The following is a 21,423-nucleotide window of genomic DNA, read 5'->3' as shown; positions in this document are numbered from 1 at the left end:
TGTGGCGGCCAGGGTTGAATGACGATTTGAATGACACTTGCCGCTATCTCAGAGAATGTCTTCGCTATATGATAATTTTAGGCACGTTGTGAGATATGAAATAGGTGGGTTAGGTTTATGGATTTTCGAATAAAACGCTTCTGTAAAAAATAAACAATGAGTGTAATTAACTCTGCAGACCGAAACGGAGATGTGATAACTTGGTATAACTGGACAAAAAGAAGCTGGATGGGCAGGTCCAGAAATTAAAGGTTTTGTAGCACAAGCTGTACTGGTTTGTTCCCCTGATAGCGCATTAGATGACGCGCTCACCTATAAGGCTTGAGCATATGTGCTAGGAACCAGCCATCCGAAAGCTTATGCAGCGAACGTAAAATGCAATAAACAAAACTGTATTCGTTTGTTCTCAAAGTAAAAATTGTTTAACAATAAAACAAACAACTAAAAAAAGTTAGTGCTGATGAGAAAAATATGAAGACAAAGGCGCTTTATCGAAAATATGCATTCTGTGTAATTATAAAGAATCGATTATCGCATGAAAATAAGCGTGTTTCAAGTCCACTTTATACTTCTATCTAGTATTCAAACTGAGTGTGTGACCACGGCTGGGGTACTAATATTGACTATTTCTTATTCCTTACAGATAATATAGAAAGAAGTCTACTAAACCTGTATTTCTTATAGTCTCCATTAACGTGGTCCCAGCAAATCTTAACAGGTTAGAGGTGAAGCCCAAATAAGTTATATATATATATATATAATATCACAGGCAGTGTGAAAGCATGAGACAACGGTACGTAATCTTTAACTCAGCAACGTTCATTCATAACGATGACCAGATAAGGTATCTTTATGTGAATCAAGGTAGAAAACGCACATAAAGTACATCTCCAAATGATTTCTTCTTCTTTCAGGGATAATATGATTATAAAAAATGATGATAGGTATCTTTTGGTTGAAACATATCTAGGAGACGTGTTTTCGAGGTGCATTATATCACACAATAGACGAACAAAGAATACACAGAATATTACTACAATTGGAGCCTGTAAAGCCCGATTTAAATAGTAAGCTCGTTGTCAGCCTCCAGCAACAAACCTCTCTATGTAGTCACAACATAATATGGGGGATCGGTAAAATATAGCAGATTTCTAGCCGAATACACTGTATATCGAAAACTTCAATTAGATCTTATACGCCTTTAATATGTTACTGCGTTTATGACCTTTAGCCTCCTCAGTGGTGACGTGTCTATAAGCTTTTGTGCATAAGGTAACAAAGGACATAATCAGTTTACTTAAAATAATTATGTTGGTAACAAGTCTCTAGATGCCAGATATTTTGATTGGTATTTTACTCAGAACTAATATTCAACCCTGCTCTGAGAAGTGAAATATTTTTCTACAAAAATAAATAAATCAGTCGAAAAGGATGGTTAATATTTCTGATATTATGCTATAAATATCATATATGATAATTAATATGAAACAATTTCAAACTCTCGCCATCTACTTGATAGAAAGATTGGTCAAATCCCAGCATGATTACTCAAGTTGCACTTCAGACTGTAGCATTGGAATAAGTAAGTTATTATCCGAATGGTATAATAGAAAGTAATGGTGCATATTTTACTTTACAAAAAAATTGCATATCTCCGTTTTATGCGTCCTGATACTGCTAGACCAAATAAACGTTTGGACATTGGTTTAAGCTTAAAATATTTGCCATACGTTCATCGAGCGAACGAACCTTTGAGCTTTTTACAACAGGCTTTGTTTAAAAAAGCTGAGAGCAACTACAGTAATGTATAATAATAACAAGTGTAAACGTGAAGTCTGGCAGAAAAGGAGTTATTTCGGTCAAAATTCCTAAATATAATATACTAGATTTAGCAAAATCGATCAAAGCACGTTAGGAAACATTATTGAAAATTCAGTACTTACCATTATGCCCCCTATATGCTGCATAATGCTGCTACCAGATTGATAAAAATATAACTTCACTCTTATGATAGATAGAGAAATGTATGCTGAACATTAACTCGATGCTCAAGCGTTGTGTCTTATTTAAAAAAAAAGTTTTTTTTTTAAATACTACTCTTTTAACATTCTAATACCGTTTGAATAATGCCTAAAGTTTTATCTAGGAAGTAGTATCTGGGCAACATTGGCGCAAGTTGCGACACTTTGCGAGCTATCTTAGATACAATGGTGTTTACGCACGAGCAAAAAGCATTTTCACTCCCTGAAAGGAACAACGAAGACAAAATTTTGAACATCTAATGTCTTCGAAACTGTACACGACAGCTACTTGGTATTTGTTTGTATCTTCATAGGTGGTAATTTCATATTCCCGTATTATAGCGTTTATTATAAAGTGAAATATATGGCACTGCTATGTATATGCATCGCTTTAATTAATTTATATAATAGAACGTATGCTCAATTTACTAGCTACCTAGGAAGCACTTTTATATAGCTTTATTAAGCATCCTCTTCTTACAATTCAGTAGGCAGCAAAGAGCTTTCCAGCCTGGGAAAGTGCCTAAATGTCGCCTGTTTTAATGTTACCCCAACTCCAACTTAGATCAAATTTGTCTACAACTTATTCCAGTGAACTTGATTGTAGAGACAACGCAAATAACTTACCAAGAGAATTAGTAAAACAAATACAGAGATAACTTTCTGATTTTACATTTAATTATTATACCCAGACAATTTTAATCGAATTCAGGTATTTAGTTGTTCTCAACGCTAAAAGGTATTTTTTATTGCAACTGATGTAATTTATATTCTAGAATTTCAAAATTATCAGGATTATTATTATTATTATTGTTATTGTTATTAATTTTTTAATAATAACACTATAGATGTTTCTAGTATTATTATCTTTGGTAAAACATGCCTCTTTGTGGAAAATTGGAAAATTCCTAAAACGCTAGCGAAAATTTGTTTGAAGTCTGCCCAATTTTCACAAAAGGTAACTAGAACATCTTTTTAAGTTTCTTAAGAAATATTATATATTAGATACATTTTCTAATTACCTTACGAAAAGCTTCATTTCACAGATATCTACAACTACAAAAGTATGCAACTTAGCTATAAATGACAAACGATTTTGTATACTTTTTAAAAAAATTATAATTTCATGTTTATACAAAATATAATTAGTGCTTATCTGGCGTACCTACGGCTCACCTGCGCAGTCTTTATCAGACATATCCAGGCAGAGTGATAAAGCAGCAGTTATATATTTGCCCACTAAACTCAGTGACACGCGACGTAATCAAGATTTATAATCTGGTGTAAATACATATCGTTCCGTGCTGCAGTGCTCAAAAACAATATTGGACGTAAAACTCGATAGATAAATCAATTAGTTACCGACGACATTCCCAGGATGGAGACCAATATTCGCATCTCTTCCCTAATCGGAAACTATTTCACTTTTACCATGTAATATTCCTTCCAATCTAATCAAGATTTTTTGATTAGTGGATTAATAGATATAGGGAAAAGTCATTATTTTAACATGTTACAAATATATAAATACGGCATCGCCAACAATGACACAAATGCTATACAATTTCTTCACACAAAGTTCATCTGATATGCTATGTCCTGTACGATGAAACCCATAGACGCAAACGTCTTTGAGACATGACGTCTTGTACAGTTCATAGCCTTACATGTAACCCGCTAACATGTATAGCCTTTCGAAATTCATCGTCGACATCCGTTAATATCCGACGGCTAGCTACGCTCAGAATGCATGATATTCTTATGAGAATTAGAAAAACAACTATAATGTCTTTGATTATGGTTGGACTGAATACTTCTTAAAACATCAATAGTTTGGTAAAGAATAAGCGATGCGTTTTCAATGTTCAGGTCACACTATGGATATTAAAAAAAAAAAAGAGCGCCTAATAACTTCGAAAAGAAATTCCGATTTTTCGAATCTTTACTTACTAGAGGTCACTATCAGCAATGACGCATGGAAGCAGTAGCTACCTGCTCTACCTGCTAGTAATTGTCCGCTGAACAGGCGGTTAAGCAATCAAGTCCTTAAAATCCTATGGTGAAAGATGCATCTGGCTTAGAGATTGCCGCCGCTTGCAAAGTACTTTCGAAAGAAGGGGATGATGGATCTCATTGTTTAATGGCACACGCACCTACGTGAGGATAACTTCTTAATAAAAAAAAAAGAACCTGTATTTTCCAATTAGTTGATATGGTGACTTGGTTTTGTGCGCTTGTTACTGCACTTAGATATTTACTAGTCGAAATTATTCTCTTCTTCACGGTTTTGCGTGTTTAATGGTGATTACGACGTTGTTATTAACAGCCTTGTTCTGTCGACGCAAATCTGCCCTAATGGCACTAGATCGTCTTGTTATAGCATATTGCAATTTAGCTTTTCTACTAACATTAACTTAATTAGTTGTTACGTCACAGCACTCAATGTTTATGTGACCATTTCTAAAAACTGTCGTTAACATCCAAGTATAATCAATTGAGTCAGTTTCAATGCAGCATTCTAACCAACATAGGTTTAGTTAAAATCATGGTTCTTATTTTTTAAAAGTAAGTACGTCTGAACTGATACGAACATACACAAATTTTGAGGTCGAACTCTACCATCCCGATTGTTAGTGATGCCCAGTATCTTAACGATCATCTTTTGTGTTTATTAACTAACAAATGAGTTCCCATCGCGGGAGTATCCGTCATACCCACACAATCCGTCATCTTCAATAACGTCGCCTGGCTAAAAGATTTGCTAGATTTGAAGCTGTATCATCATACAGTCTACATAGATTAATTAGTTTACTGGCCGAGGCAGAGCTTCGAAAAAAAAGGATTCTAGGAAAAATATTTCATTTGTTTTTTGTCGAACTCGAGCTGTGATCACTGGACCAGAGATTTCTGTTGCTACAAGTGACAGGATTTGTCTTCTGGCATACTAGCTTGAGGACTTTATGGGATAGATTCGTTGTTCTTAAACCTCGTATTGCATTGATGCCTCGTACTTTACAGAACAGAGAAAGAGAACATTCGTAAACCTAAATCAAATGCGCCCGATTGATATCCGCACCCAATTTCATAACTAAATACTGTGTTTTCGCCTTAAAGAATTGGCCTCTCAGTTCTTTCAATAAATTAATCTTGTATTAGAACGAAATGTCGCAGTGGCTTCTAAAAGATTTAAGTATTATGTTCCGACGCCTTTGTATTAACTCCACTAACTACGCTAATAAATTTATTTGAGGAGTCACTGCAAGGCAAGGTCCAAATTCGTGTGCTACCTTTGAACTGAACTGAATGATATCTATAATAATAATAATATAGGAAATCGTAGTTAGCTTAAGATTTCATCAGCGCATTTGTACACGACTTCCTTAAATTGATACACGGCTATCATGTCCATATCTGTTTAGCCTTATGGCCTGGAAGGACTTAATCTATCTACTTGTATTAGTCACTTATCCGAAACAGTTTCCTATAGGAAGCTACTTATCTACCCTCGACGTACCTCCATTCCCCACAAAACCACTTTAAGTTACCTTCTTATCCTATTATAGGATCTATTTATCCACTATTCGTCATGATTCGACTACTCCATTCGCCTGGCTAACCCTTCTTCCACCATCTTGTCACTTACTCATTGTTATTGAGGCCAAATTGAAAGAAACCAGACAGCCAGCCCCCCTCATGTGCCCTTGATGAGCCCAAAATGCTGGCGAGATGCCATCAAGCAAGTACTTGCTCATATCTGCATCTGAAGAGAGGTGTTTACATAAACCGTATTAATGGAGAACTGTGCTTTCGAAAGTGCCACCTCCGTGCTACCACCGTATCAGAGGTGTGAAGCAGGTGGATAGCGGCTAAATTCGATTATCGGCAAGAACTCTACTTTCCCTATTGGTTTTCGTTTCTTGTCTTGCCTTTCTTACCCCCCTCCCCCTCCCCTCCCCCTTCCGGTAGCGAATCCCTGCCGGCATTTCGCCTTCTCTTGTTCAGCCACTCTAACGCCATCATTCCTCGCTTTTCTAATCTAACCCTCTATTATGGCTTATTACTCGGCCTGCGCCTACGTATGCATGCATGTGAGTATGTGGATGGACATGTGTGGGTTTGGCCGTCACTGTAAGCCCACCTCCCTTAGCAGAGCAGTGAACCGACTCGCCCCATCCCCCACCTTGGCTTGGTCCTACGGCCAGCTGCTTCTTTTTCCTCGCCTGGGCCCTCCATCCCTTTCTCGGTCGGCAAGCCAGCGAATGTTCCTGTGCCAGTGGCGTCTCCGTCTTGTTCGGCCATCGAGCTTCAATGGACGACCCCCTTGACATCCGTCGTTCAACTGGCAGGGTGCTGACGGACTGAGAAGACTGAGAAGGCCGTAGCGGATGACGGCTGGGCCGTCAGAAGGGGCTGCAAGTAGCTGATGGGGGAGGCGCTGCAGTAAGCATAGGGCGTAGAACGCTGCCAGCTATGGGCGGGATCTCATTGCTGGTTCACTAGCGCTCTCTATCTTTCGCCCTATCTGCGCCACACTTCCACTTACTCGGCATGTCCCTTTCCTTCATCTTCACCCTCCTCGGTCCTGGCTTTCTCTTTCTCTCTCTCGCTCTAAGTCCCGTTGCTTCAATGTAAATGGCCACTTTCTTCTTCTACTCCCTTGCCCAATTTAGCCACCCTCTCTCCTTAATGTCCTTTCTCTGATTCGAATTCCTTATCCTCCCCTTTAAGTAGTCCCAGATTGCCCCTCAAAGTCCTCTACGCATCATTGCTCCTCCCCTTACCATTTCCTCCTCCTTCTCGTGACCCCGTTGCCGTGGCAACACGTCCTGCCCCACCCCGCAGGGACAACTCTGCTACGCTATCGAGCCGCCGGCGACAGTGGCGGCGGCAGTGGCGAAGTAAGAACCAACAGCATCCACGTCGAACGAAGACGACAACAACAACAACTAAAGCGACAGGAGCACAACCATGCAGCTCACCCTTCTAGCTCGCTCGCCCGCTAAGCAAAGACTCGATTACTACAGCGGAAGCAAGTCGATGGAAGGCAAGGCGACTCTGTGCGCAGACACGAAGGGAATGGTGGTGGAGGTAAGCACATCACACTTAATCAGGAAACCCCTGATTTTAGCGCAGACATACTCAGTCATGGGCTTCTGCAGAGAGAGAGAGATGGAAGGGTGGTGCTGAGGATTTTCGGGATAGCGACAATGAGGGTGCAACGGAACACGGGGTCATTGAAGAGTAGGAAAAGGAGGAGGGAGAAAGAACGCAAAAAGGAAAGGGTATGGTCATTAGAGAGGACAGCCATTGTTGGGCCGTGGTAGCTGTTGAAAAGAGTTGTCCTAATTGTAGTTTGCAGGCCACCAGTCATAGCACGTAGTTGAAACATAAATCGTCAAAGGGACAGCGATAGATTAACAGGGAAATATTTATTTCTGAAAAACTGTGTTATTATTGCGATTTTTCTATTTGTACAGCTAGGTTTTTGTCAAATCATTTATATCTTGCCAAATTTATAATTGTGACTCCACCATCGAGAACAACCATAGGTTTTTCGACTTGCTTGCCGTTGCAATGCTCTAGATTCTTCTGACATGCCCTAGATCTATTCCAACAATTAGAAACCATGTACAATTAGACATAAATTGCAATGTAAGCTATAGAAATGTTTAAGGTGTAATAATCTGTAAAAAAAGTTTACGTAAATCTTTTCATCTGATACAAGACGATGGACGATTCATACAAGAGACGCTTAGAAAATAGATTAGAACTATAGATAAGTTACGTAGGTGAATGCCCTATACGCTCCGAACGCCCTCAAAATATCTATCACTTTTCTAGATGTATTAATTTTTTCTGAAAAAGCTTGTTTATAGACTCAGGACAAACATTGTCGAGTTTCACTTTGAAAAGTTATGCTCGGTGTACCAACTCGGAAGCAGTGTAGAAGTAAATGAGGGGCTATAGCATTATTTCGAATCAGCAAAGATTGGTAGTTACTACGAACCATGTTAAATCCCGAAAGTCCATTAAAGAGTACAAAGTTTCCCGACATTGAACTAACGAGGAAATGTATCTACCAATGAGTTCCAATGGAACAGAGCCTCAAGTGTAAGGTCGCTGTCGTTCAGCTTCTTTGTTCAGTTATTAGAAATCCGACACAAATGGAAAAATCTAATTTAATTTTTACTTGGCAGTGGCCCTTAACTCTATCAATCAATTAACGTACAAGTTTGCCTTTAGGATTTTCACTTAATATGGGCATCTATTATGTACACGCATGTGTACCAGAAGTACAAATTACATAGAATAATTTTCTCAGCTACATAAATTCAATACATGATGATGATGATGCTTTGTTACCGCGAGTAGCTGTACATAGGTACGTAGCTTTTAGATTACTTTTAGATACTTAAAATTAGGGCTAGACGGGTATGCTATGCTGCACGTGGCATCGAACCGTGGAATTTCATCAAACCTCATTAGATGAGCACAATTCTATGTTTTACAGTCATTTTGGCTATTTAGTGCTCTATGCCTTCAGTTTACGGCGTCGCCTTTGCCACCTTATCCCAGCTTAACATGCAAATTGCTTCTTAGCACATTGACCCATCGTGGTTTATCTCCCACTAGAAGAGGCGACGTCGCAAACATCCCTGACTATATCAGACACCAGCCTCGGGCAAATGCTACTAATGCTTTCGGAAAGGAACCAACAGAATATATTGCGAGGCGAATGTTTTTTTTGGTACATAGTTAAACATTATAAGCGGCCGTATATATATGTGCAGCTTGCTCTGGGACAAGCTACTAGCAGTTGCTAGAAGCTGGGGTTACGTAAGACTAAACTCGTACCCCGGCTGCTTGGCCTTGCTTAAGGACCTGTTCGTAAAGACCAAACGCTCAGTAAGGGCGATGTAACCCACGTCCCTGCCGATACGCTCTCGTAAACTTTACGGGAAAGGCTTATGTGCAAGCTGTCCACAACTCCTGCAGAAAGGTTACCGATAATGTCCTGGATTCAGCATTCTTTACCACAACTGATGGGAATAACACAAATCGGGTACATAAGAAATGTTCCATCTGATTCTTGGTATGGTGAAATCTTCTACAGGAGCCTATTGCTATGGCTTCTTTCTTTGGAAATGTTACTCATCCCTACTGTAACTCGCACTAATAAATCGGTTTGGATCTGTAAAGATATACGCGTGTCTGTGTCTCTATATCTGTATCATCCAACCTTGGTCACTCGCATTGTGTAGACCCCAGCTGGTCTTGGATAATAATCTTTTGCCCATCCCGGTCTAGTATGGTAGGTATCTGTGTCGCGTGCATATTCCCGGCAAATTTTCGGATGCTCTTGAGAAGGTCATACAAGCAGAGGTCACGCATCTTGGGACCTTAAAAAGAACAGGACGTGCGGGGTATGTTTACGCGTTTAGGGGTTACTCGAAAGAGAACAGGGAGATCTGGGGTAAATCATAAGGCATATGACAGCCACGACACACTATTAAAAGCATCAAAACAATGTATTATTACTATACCTCAACAGGCGTCGTATCGTATAACCTAAACTTAATTTTGATCAATGAATTGAAGCTGCTTTTTTATGTTACGCCAAGTGGAAGCAGTGGTGTCTAGGGCCTAGATAGTTTAAACTGAAGACTTCTACTTAAACTAGAACAGGTATTAGTTATACGGACGATTAATGGGCCAACGAAAGTATTAACATTATCATAAGGAAACATTAAATGTAAAGCACCAATTAATTCATACTGTCGGATTGTATCATTGTACAGCACTGCAGAATTCTAGGTTTTAGGTATTTCTACATTCAAATATAAACAGCGTCACCTTAATTGTCAAAATGTGGTGTCACTGAATCTCTGCCCTGGCCTTGTCCAGATAGGCCTAGCGTTGTTATTGGCTTCCGGTAATTAAACCGTTAGATATTACTTCAGACGGCTGGCTTTCGACACGAAACAAGGTATACCCACTCCCAGATTCGAACCAGTACCACCACGTCTTTTTGAAGTTAGCATGCAAACACGTAACTTAGTACGTTATCACAAGGACGCAGTAAGTTTAATGGAAAGCAACAGTCGCACAGCCATTATGTCGTCTCTTGTTGTTCAAACAGCAATCGTGCGCCACTGCTACCGGCTGGCGCTCAGCAGAGATTAAAGACAAGAGAACCGCTCGCTGGTAAAACCCTCGCTGCTAGTATCCTCCTCGTCACCCCCTCGTCGTTCCCCTCTCTCCTCGTCAACCCCTCATCGTGTCAAGTTACCTATTTGACGATGGAGATAAGACGCTTGAACAAGAAAGGGAAGATAAGCAAATGCTACTGGTGCTTACGAGGTGATTAGATGAGCAGCGTCCGCTATAAAGGGAACGGGAGCGTACAAGATGTTATCAAGCCGAAGTGCTCTAAGAGAGAAGCTTCGAAGGTTTAGCAACATACAAACTGGTCGCAGACTGTGTCTCTTGGCCCGTTTGAGCAAGTGCAACGGACTGAAATAATACGAATAGAAGCCTAAGACATGAGTACTCACCAAGGGGTTCTCCGGCAGCATCGTTACATCAGCAAATAGGAACATTCAAGGGTAGGGAACACTATCCGTTGAAGATAAAATTTGCGGCACTTCTTTAAATTCCTTGAAGATTATCAAATCAGATAGGTATCCGAGGGTGCGTTAAATAACGGTTCTTTCAATAGCCGATTTAGGTTGTCATATTGTGATATTTCAATAGGCTTTGCTAAACGGGTTGATAGTTATTATTTCTCATTACTTACTTTTATTCACCGCTAAACGAATAGGGAAAGATCTAAAATCATTATCATGGCCTTACCAGGCTGACCTTTCATTGTGCAAAAATGCAGTTATGTTTTGCCGCATCATTAATAAGGGCTTCATTTTAGAACTAATCGTTGTTCCCGCGGTCGTCAGGCCGCCATGTCTTTTTCGACCGTTGTTCTTTCGAGGTCACTATCTGTCTCTGTGAGTTTGGTTTTATTGCTTGTAACAACTAAAACTTCTAAGCATCAGTATGGCAGTAACAGGCAGCCATGAGTGCGGTGCAGAGGGAGTGACGCTGGATGACATGACGAACTAAAAGCGTGGTCATATTCACGCTGTTCAAATGTAGGGACGCAGTGAAACTAAGTGTACTTCAAATAGACCTCAAATAGCCGTGAAGCCGTCGCACACTGCCCTACCGAAAGGCCGAAAATTCAATGTGGTTTTGAACATTGTTTACGCTTAATTGAATACAGAAAATCACATTTTAGCTTCGTTGATCCGACGCTATACACACCCCACCACAGCAGTAATGTCTATCTCAACTACTCACTAGTTAATTCGCTAACCTTCCATAGGCGTATAGTTGATTTTATTTAAATTTGTTCTCCGTCCGTCAAAATGCGTAGGACAATAATATATCCTTTATATCTTTGACCATCAATTACCGGATGGCAATCAGCCTACCTGAAGACAGGGATCCCCGTTCTATCTGAACAACTCACTGCATTACGTATAGTTTTAACTAAAATTTAGTTTTCTTTTTTTAAATTGTTGTCGCAATGGCGGGATCAACAAATCATGTGTTTTATAGAAATAATATACTGACGTCATACATTGCGTTATCTACATCTGCCCCAAATGTTCTCTTTAGCCGCATCATTATTATAAGCGATCAATCCTGAAGGGGATCCCGAACTAAGCTATGAGTCATTGATGTTAGTTCTCAGAAGCATGCACGTTAGAATACGAAGTACAAAAAGATAGAAATATAGGTTGGACAATGCATATATTTCACTTCAAACTCTCAACCATATTCTTCCGAGCTCTCTATAAGGATTTCTATATAATACCAAGTCGATTAGACAGTACAAGCCCCATGTAGAATGTTTCTACCCATTTTTTTTCTTTGCTCTTACAGTTTTTTTTCCTTCAATCATTGGACCCTATGCGCGTGTATGTGTGATTTCAAGGATCTGTTCGTATCGCTATAGCGCGCGAGATACGCGACGATGTTGTGCTGGCGGCCACTCACCGTCGGTTGCTGTCGAGCTCTTCACCAGAGGCCTATACACTTGCAATACTTGAAGGGCCCGATATTTTTGTATGAGTGTAACGCGTATTTGAATTCCTTATTTTGACACTCTCTTTAATCGGCTTAGCCGACGGCTGGAAAGCCACTCAACTCTATGAGCCCAATAGGACCTCGACACTACCTACATCCTAATCAGCTACCTCAGACAATCGTTCATTTCGACCTCACCCGATGTACATTCTATACCATTGCTGTTTCATGTATTTGCTTGCTTCACCAGTACAACCATAACAACGGCAAGAGAGTATTACATCTTCGTTATGTATTTGCTCTCCGCACATGGGCTATTATATGGACCGATGGTCTATGTCCATGGACCACTAGTTGAACCCTGCATCGCTAGTGAAGCTCAATAAGAGTGAGTGGATGGCGCATAATGTGCGACATATAACGAAAGACATGGCGGGACATTGTTGACTTTCACTTCAAAGCAATGGGTATTTTATCGAAATGAAGCGGACGATGAGCAACTGGGTGCCGTCGAACGAAAACTGGTACGGGGAAAACAGTTGCAGCTACAACGGAGCCGAACAAGCGAGAGAAGGGAAGCATTTGAATAAACCTTCAATATGCATTTCATCTGGCCTTTTTTCGATATCTTGATATCTCTTTTGTGTAGTCACATCCTGAAGATAAGACTCGATCAGACCCCTAGCCATAGTTGGATTTGAGCATTTCACTCATTCTATCTAACAGCATTTTGAGATCGACCATCATCCAAATTCGTTTGCATTATGATGTCGACATGTCGGCCAACGAAATGCTAGATCTGGCTTAAGTCTTCACCTCGCGCATTGCAACCTACTCGAGAAGTCACAAATCAAACAGTTTTTCGAGGATACCCTCGTCGTTTCGGCATCAATCCGGTGCCTTAAACGCTGGAACGTGAAACTCTTGAAGTGGCGAGCTTACAGAAAGCAGCTAATCATGGTATAGGGACGACCGGTCGTCGCAATAGCAACGAGGAGAAGCTAATCTCCACAGTGCACCTATCATAGCCTGATGGCTTAGGACCACCAGCTTAGTCAATCAACTCCGTCCTGCAATCGTTGCTGCTACTGCTGCTTTTGAATGAGTGTCGCTGTTATGTAGGGGCTTGGCCTGGCCGGCGCTGCCACCGTGGGGGTTCTCTGCTGACTGCGGAAAGGAGCAAACAACATAGTTGTCATTGAACACACATTTCTAATGACCTATACATATATTTGATTATATGAGTGCCGCCGATCACTTCCAGAGTCTATTTTGGAGTTTTGGACATAATGTAGTTACGTTAGATTCATTCTATCTCGACCCTAGACCTTTTTAGTATCATGAATCTTTTGTTTACCTGTTACGGCAGCACGGTATCGGTTAGAGAATACTATTCAGTTGTTACATACATTTCTAGGTAAGGCCGAATAACGTAACGTCATAGTTCATTTCGTCTGGCTGATGGCAAAGCAAGGCAATGGTGTATACGTCATATGTTCTTATCCCGAACATACACGTGAACTGTATCTCACTGAAGAATTTACGTGTTAGTCACAAGTGTGTGAAGATCTGAGGTAAGAAACGCTCAGAGGAGGGTGTATATCTTTTTTGGCCTGAGAAAGGCACACTTGACGTGACCTGATATTGATGCAGGACAAGGTGAAAGAAGGTCTGCTTTGTGAGCTAACCCAGTGTGGTTGCAGGCGCAAATAGAAGTTATGAATTGGCACACGGAATGATGACCACGATCTGAGGCACCAAATCGGTAGAAGCGTACAAAGGAAACGAAAGATGTCTCAAAGACCGCTCCATTATGCCACAAGGATACATATGGAGATTGCGTGACTGCAAGACCGAAAACGCTCTTTACAGTTTTCGTCGTTAGAATTTTCTATGCTCAATTCCGGTTTCCCTTAACTCATATCAATGCTAACTACTCCCTACAGGTAATGCTTAGCATAACTTTCAGAAAATTTACAGCAGTCGCATAACAAGGGGTCCGGGGAGACTAACACGAAGAGAACGAGCCCGATTACCAGTAGTCAGGCGTGGCTGCAGATAAGAACATAAATACTGAGATATTGCCCCATGAGCTTAAAACTTGATCAGAGTATAACCTGATACGTTAACTTACTTTGGGTTCATCCAACAGGAAGTTAAGTCGAATTGCTGTAATACCGTCACGCACACAAATTGCGAAGGAAATTTCGAGAAAAAAAAACAGTAACTCTCAGTTTGTTGACAGGGGATCGACATATGCTGTCTACCAGGATATTGCAGTGGTGGTATCTATACGTGCTAATTTGTACATTGGTGATATCCTCGAGAATAACCTACGAATTATAGACAACGTTCCCTCTTTTCTGACCGACCCTACTGGGCAGGAAATTTGTACAGGTGTACGCACGATGTATGCGAAGCGACCTCGTTGTAGTACAATGATTATGTAGTATGCTAAAAGCCAAAGTCGCTTGGGTTCTTTCTATATTTGTCAAATATATGCAGATTAATAATTCTTCGTGAAGGTGCCATGCTGAAGCTTTTGCTTGTCCTCCATTATAATACGTTGTATGGTTAAGGCCGTCTGCATCGCTTCAAGCAGATCTCCTGCATTTGGTACTGACGCGTGCCGCAGCACATCAGCAGTACGGTTCTATACGTGTATAAAAAATATCATAAAAACGACATTGTAATAACTAACTTCACGCACCTCATTACAATTCACGTCACGACAAACACTGGATGGATTTCTCACCTATTTATCTACGCGTTTCATTCTATTAAGTAAGATAATAGAACGGCTAAATTATTAGTGTTACTCGTTGCTTGCGTTGTGAAGTTTGCCAGTATTACGAGCACCTCTACAATGGGCTTTACAGCTGTTACAAAATTTGACTACATACGTAATAAGGATGTTTCTCATATAAATCCTGATTTATATATATACATATATTTTTACTATTTGAACCAAGTCTCAGTTGTTGGTAGCTTGGTTACTATTACGTAATAAAATTCCGCAGGTACCCAATATCTCAGTCGTTAGCGAGCTGTGATGGTGAACAGATAAGCAGCTACTACGATAAAATATTTTTGCGAAATAGGTGTGCATACGCCTTTAACTATGCGTCTGCAAAATGCTTCATGTTTGCATATATGCGTATATATTATAAAGATGAAAAAAAGATATTATTTAACCAACGATGTATGTAGAATTGGCGCTATGTAAAGTAAAATGATAAGTCATTAATCTTAAAAAAATATACGAAGAAAAAAAGTTCTGAGCCGAAAAAGGCTCAGAATTTCCTTTGTTGTGCCAGTTGTTGCCATCATTTTGATTTCCTTTATCGACCATAAACATGTCTTATGCAGTACGAAACGACGGTATATCTCAATTTTTTTTTGAAGTTGTTGTTGCAGGTGTTTCGCAGTTGGGCAAACAGGATCTTGTTCCTGATATCCTGACTGCGGTCTTGTCCAAGTATGCACTTGTCCGAGAGCTATTGCAGGATTATCTCCCACTATCGAATCCACCGTTGCATTTCGTCATCAAGTGAATCATGTCATTATCGTTACCGCACACGAAGAAAACGCATAATAGGAAACTAATCCAAAGAGTCAACGAAGAGAAGCAGAATAAACAGAATGAAGAAAGGTTACTTCGTCTCCCTTCCCTGTCATGTAACGATCGCCATCTTGCAGCCTTAGCTAAGCGTTCAATTGCTGTTAGCATAAAGCCATGACCTAGGCAACCCAGTAAAGCCGTGCACGTCTCGGATTGTTTCATCTAGAAACGCAGAGAGACAGGATATTTTAAAATTTGTTGACCGGTTTCAGCTAGCGTAATAAAAAGCTAACTTAATAGAACAGAGTAATTCATTCAACACTGTGTAAGTGTGCCCCGCATCGAGAGACTCCAGACTTTAGGGATTATGGTAGCCGTCTACCAAAGCTACTTTATTATTCTTTCACTAATGCTATATCACTACTAAAATACCGCGTTACTAACTATATCCCAGTAAGGTTTATTGGTCGTTGCTGATATAAATCTATTGAAACACTATAGATTTACTGTATATCTTGTAGAAACTGACCTATGTCCGGAAAAGTTTCCAAGGTCTAGCAGTGATAATCTTTGCCCTATACGAATGGTCTAATGTATAGTTAATTAAGTGTGTGTAATCCCGTCGTGTTTGCCTGTCGACCCGCCCGGCAAGAAGGGGCTACCTGCAGTCAGACGCTTGAGTACCTACTTATCAAAGATCAGTGGGGGACAAGGCAAGCTTGGCGAGAACTCCAATATCAACACCGATGATATCGGCGACACTGGGATGTAATCGCTTTCCTAGTCCTATAAGAAACGAACGTCGGCGAGCAGGCAATAATGATGATAATGTATGAGCATGAGTTGGTGGTGATGGGAGGATGGGGCGACTCGGCACATGGGGCTGTCGCGAATCTTTCCCCCTAGACCGCTTGGCCCCCTCGTCTGACCGCTGCTTGGCCGCCGGTGGTGATGTCTCTTCGATGTAGAAACCGAACGCCAACTAGGTGAATGCAACTTCGGTGGCTTGCAGCAGTATCTGCGTGTGACCTCAGCTGAGCAACCTCATTCATATGCACCCACCCACACTCCATCTACTAAGGCTACATATACTACCCCCCCCCCCCCCCTTCTTTATTCAGTACAGCAAAGAACCAGAGAGAACATTGCCGGTACGGCCACTCATCCATTCGTTGCGCCTTCCTCCGCGGCCGCCGAAGCCGATAGCTTCATCGGCAATGTCCTTCTCAATTGTCTCGTTGCATTTCTCGAACTGTGCTCTTTGGTGTGTTTTGCTAGCAGCTATAATCGCCCGAATTTTCCTTTACCTCAAGCAGACGACAAATAGGCAAAAAAATAAAAGCCTAATTGAATAAGTTTAATTAGCAAACATATGAAAATTTGTTACTTACATCAACAAAGTTGAATTTGCGCAAGGAGACGATACGGCGATCACTCAATACTAATAAGAATTACGCGGTTAGTTTAAATATGGACACAGCAGAAACCTAGAAACGCGTTTCCTTAAAATATCTCTAAAATCAAACCATATTTAACGGCCACAATATCGAGCCATATGATATGGCTATCTGATTTTTCCTGAATGAAATACTTGTTAAATAGGAATTTTCATTTTCTTCTATTTGAATTGTTCACAGCTGAACATGTTCTCTATTGGCCTAACCTAGACATGTATAATTTCTATTTGAGACATGTAGGTTATTTATTTGATAAAATAGCGACACACAAAAGACACACCCTTTACCATCGTTGCTGCATTATGACCATATGAGTGGAACATTTTAAGCTTTTCACACCGCCATACCGCGGCTGATGGCCGTTTCAACTTAACTTAAGGTTCTACTAAATAAATACTTGAACTCTGGCAGTAAAATGATGCGCCTTGTCTCATTTGCCTTTTCCAAATAGAGACGAGAACTTGCTTGTACATACGTACTTTTCTACAGCATCGTCGGTGTCCTTTTTGAACAAACGCGCACGTAACGCAAAAGTCTTCTACTGACAACTGCGATCCTGGACCCAGAGAACAGCTGCGTTTTCAATCAGTTATATTTAGTAAAGTCGTGAACATTGAACACGAAATACATAATTATTTGCATGTTGTTTTTTCATCTTTTTATATAGAGAACGACGGAGTGATAATTGTTAAGCATCGATAGGTCTGAATTTGTAACTATGTTTATTATAAGTTCATTGGTCACACATAAATTGCAGTTCGTAAAACTGAACGCATCTGACCTGAACTTCTCGTATTCATGTTAATGATGGATACAACGACCTTCAACTTTATTTTTAATATTTAGAATTAGTCAATACAAGGTATTCAATACAAGCAGTATCTAAACCTTCGATTTGATTCGGTAAGTCTACAGATACAAATCCAATCCTAATGAAACTAGGCAGGAGAGATCAAAATAATTAATCACCTACAGTAGCAACAATCATCGAAGTATATATCATATATTTTAGATTCAATGGCGCAAACATTCTTTGAAGTCGCTTGAAGGAGGGCAACGACAAGACTATCGTTGGTGTCGATCCATATAGACAAGCACGACGTACGCCACTAGTTTCGCACTGTGTACACTGGCTGGCCTTTTCCTGTTTTTCTACCATTGGCCGTAGCCCAGTCTAGGACACAGGGGACCGTGTGTAGTTCCCGGAGATGGACAACAATAGGTGGAACGCACTCGGCTCCTACAGGATTTGCATGACAAAGGTCCAACCCGTTTCGTCGCTGTCTCCGAGATACGACCCGCACTGCTACGCGACTTAGACTACACTCCGACGCTGTTCTCCATACTTCGCAAGGCTGCTCAATGAGACTTTACCCCCTCTCAACTGACGGGACTGCAGAAAGGCCCAAAGTGCTCACGCATACATTTATACAGACCAAGAGAAGCTCACTCTAGAGCATAGCTGTCGGGATGGTTATGCCTGAGAAACGAGAGCAGAATGTGGCCTTGTTTTGGGACTCTTGCATTCGCTGGGACATTAAACTAAATTCACCTAAGCCTTAAGTCTTCTCCAATTTATTGGTAGCGGACGGCGTAGATCCTTAATGGTGAAGATCCTTAAGTTGGTTGAGAAAGCAGTACATCGACGAAACGTGTGTAACATGTTGTTAACTACGTTTTGGTCTCGGTTAACTATTGATAGTCTCTGCTATCGGGTACGGTAAAAGCAAGAATAAGAATATCTGTAATAACTTACTACTCAGTTAGTTAAAACCAATGAAGCACGCAATACAAAGTTTGGTGTAGATAGTTAGCAAACGAATAACTTCCAGCTCTGTTCGAGAAATATCCCCTGACGTTTTTCCCTAGGTTCATCTCAAAATATTACTATTCATATGACGCCACATGCTTTAAGGCTTCGTGACTTAAAGGGCGAATTTAGAATGATTTTTCTAAAAGTAGGGTCTGGAGCAGGACTCCTTTGGTACGACACCCGTACGTGCGCTACACCTGCCATTGAATATAAGATTTTTTAAATATAGGTCTAGCGTCACGGAAGTGCATCGTTTGTACCGATAAACGTATCCATACGAATGCTTTTATCGCGACTATAATTGTTTTCAGGTGAAATTTTGTTACTATTAAATATTTGCTCAAGTTGATGAAAAGCTTCACCAATACAACTTACCTTAATAGGGGAATACTAATTTGTTTCTCCACTAACTTAGCCTAACTAGCATCTGCATATTTGGCGGCTATCTTAAAAGTTAGCAGTTGATGAATCATCTCGGGACTAGAAACATTGAAATTCGGAGGGTGCTTGAAATCATTCTGTCTTATTACATTAAAAAAACGTTACGCAAAGCATGATAGCTCTACATGAACGCAGAGCCATCGGATGTTAACCTTGTGGGGTTGCATGACCTTACGAGCTCCTTATATCATACCGCTTAGATATGGCCGTTGGTGCTTATCTGAACCACGCAGAAAAGCAGCGCTCTTCAAGAGCGGTGCATATAGACGATTCCGAAAGATCAATACGTCAACTACTGTTTCGCACGTTAACCTATAGCCAACTGTGGGTAAAAAAAAAAGCACGCTATTTGCTAGCAGGTTCGTTAAATATATGTATCATATTATGTTAGTGTATGTTGTACTCGTGTATTTTAGTCAGTCACAAATGAATGTTCTTTTAATCGATTGCACACTCCGGTTTCCATTGTCTTCCAACCGTAACTAGTTACGTTTTCGAATACCCATACAGACCTTAGCAAGTAAGATAGTACCAACCTTGTAAGGGTGTTGCGTGACTGTTAAGAAGTAGAGACCTATTCGCTCAACCCGAGAAAGTTACCGGAAACCTCCGTCAAACGCTAAGTCCAGTCTTCAAAGGCGCTTCTGTTATAAGATCAAACGGGCAGAAAACCCGCCTGTTGAGCGTCAGTCTCCATGTAGCCATTACAATTGTGCCCTTCGTCTTAAAAACACGCGCCCATGTCTGTGTTTTCATCGCCAGGCATCAGCGTTGTGACGTTGTCTAGTCGGTATGTGTATGTATAGGACCAGTTCATTTGCAGTTTGTTTCTTAGCAGCCTCTGTTTGGAAACTACGAGCAAACTTGTCGTTTTTTTCACTTGACATAAAGTATTATTTGCTCTAGAAAATTGCGATTTTACAAGCGCGACTTAATCAACGTAAGAAAAGGTTGGCTGTTTCTTCAGCAAATGCCTGTAGATTATCCCCGTGTATATTTTTGTCCTACTTGAGCCCTATTTTTATGGAACGACGATTTGCAAACAGCATGAGTCTCTGTCATGTCGTCCGGTACAGCGAGTATCCTTTAGGGCTTCCTCTAACAACCAGTCGATTTATCGACTTGTTGTAGTGGAAGCTTATCAATTTGTTATTGTTTTAGTTATTTGTTCAATTCAATAGGTTATTTGTTTTGCCTCTTTGTCTTATTGTCGCGTCCGGAGATTTGGCCGCCATGTCGTCTTGTTCATGGATTTCGCACTCTGCGCCGACGCTATAGTTCATTTCTCTTCAAGTTGCCGTTGTTGGCGTCGCCTGCGCGTGCTTTGTTGCATGAGTGTGGCCGTTCGGGGGAGCGAGATACAGACTCAGACGTCCATTAATTCATTCAGTCATTCATCGTTTCGAAGCTTCGTCGCGGGATATACCGAGAGCGCGTGCGTCTGTTGGTTTATGTCTTTGCGCAGTTGGGCGTCGGTCACTCACTTGGGCATTCACTATACATAGAAAGAGGAAGAGAAACGAGGGAGAGGCTCGTTCATGGGGTGGTGGCACCTCGCCCCTGTGATGAGCCCTCTTTGGAAAGAACATTCATGTGAGGCTAAAAGGGCCCGTACACACTGCACTCATATGTGTTATAAAACCTTGCCCCCATTAAAGCTGCGCCCGCAAGATGGCAAAGTGATTATTTGCGTGTAGAGATCTTTTAATTTCGACACACACATGAGACAGTTGGCTGACTTGTCTTTTTCTTATGTTTTGACGAAGCCACGGTCTGAAAGCAGCTCAATGTCGTCGACTGTAGAGCTACAACGGTCCGATGAACAGTCTGCGTCGCCTGCTGTTGGATTCTATGCAATATATGCTTCAGTGCGGCTCCAATGGGCCTTCGGCACAGTAACGCTCGGCCGTCTAGCTTCGAGTGTAGACTTGGCACGCGACATCTCGCTATGCTCACTCACCAATGGTATAACGGTGGCGGAAGCTGCTCTTACCCTCATCGAAGGAGAAGAGCCACCGGCGATAGGCCAGCGAAAACGTGGCC

The 21,423-nt window shown here is 41.0% G+C and overlaps 1 long non-coding RNA gene across 3 annotated transcripts; it reads left to right on the top strand.

Moving 5' to 3' along the window:
* The first annotated feature begins 20 nt into the window (after positions 1 to 20).
* On the top strand, positions 21 to 15,950 carry LOC111269089 (uncharacterized). 3 transcript variants are annotated; one of them, XR_002685585.2, is made up of 3 exons: positions 21 to 104; positions 644 to 718; positions 15,513 to 15,950. It is a non-coding gene; the product is annotated as an uncharacterized LOC111269089 (long non-coding RNA). The 3 variants fall into 3 exon arrangements; XR_002685584.2 differs by lacking the exon at positions 21 to 104 and adding an exon at positions 158 to 251; XR_002685587.2 differs by lacking the exon at positions 21 to 104 and adding an exon at positions 265 to 450.
* The last annotated feature ends 5,473 nt before the right edge of the window (positions 15,951 to 21,423 follow it).

This window comes from Varroa jacobsoni, unplaced genomic scaffold, assembly GCF_002532875.2.
Source record: "Varroa jacobsoni isolate VJ856 unplaced genomic scaffold, vjacob_1.0 scaffold_141, whole genome shotgun sequence".
Classification (NCBI taxonomy): domain Eukaryota; kingdom Metazoa; phylum Arthropoda; class Arachnida; order Mesostigmata; family Varroidae; genus Varroa; species Varroa jacobsoni.
This window is presented reverse-complemented; position numbering and strand designations above follow the sequence as displayed.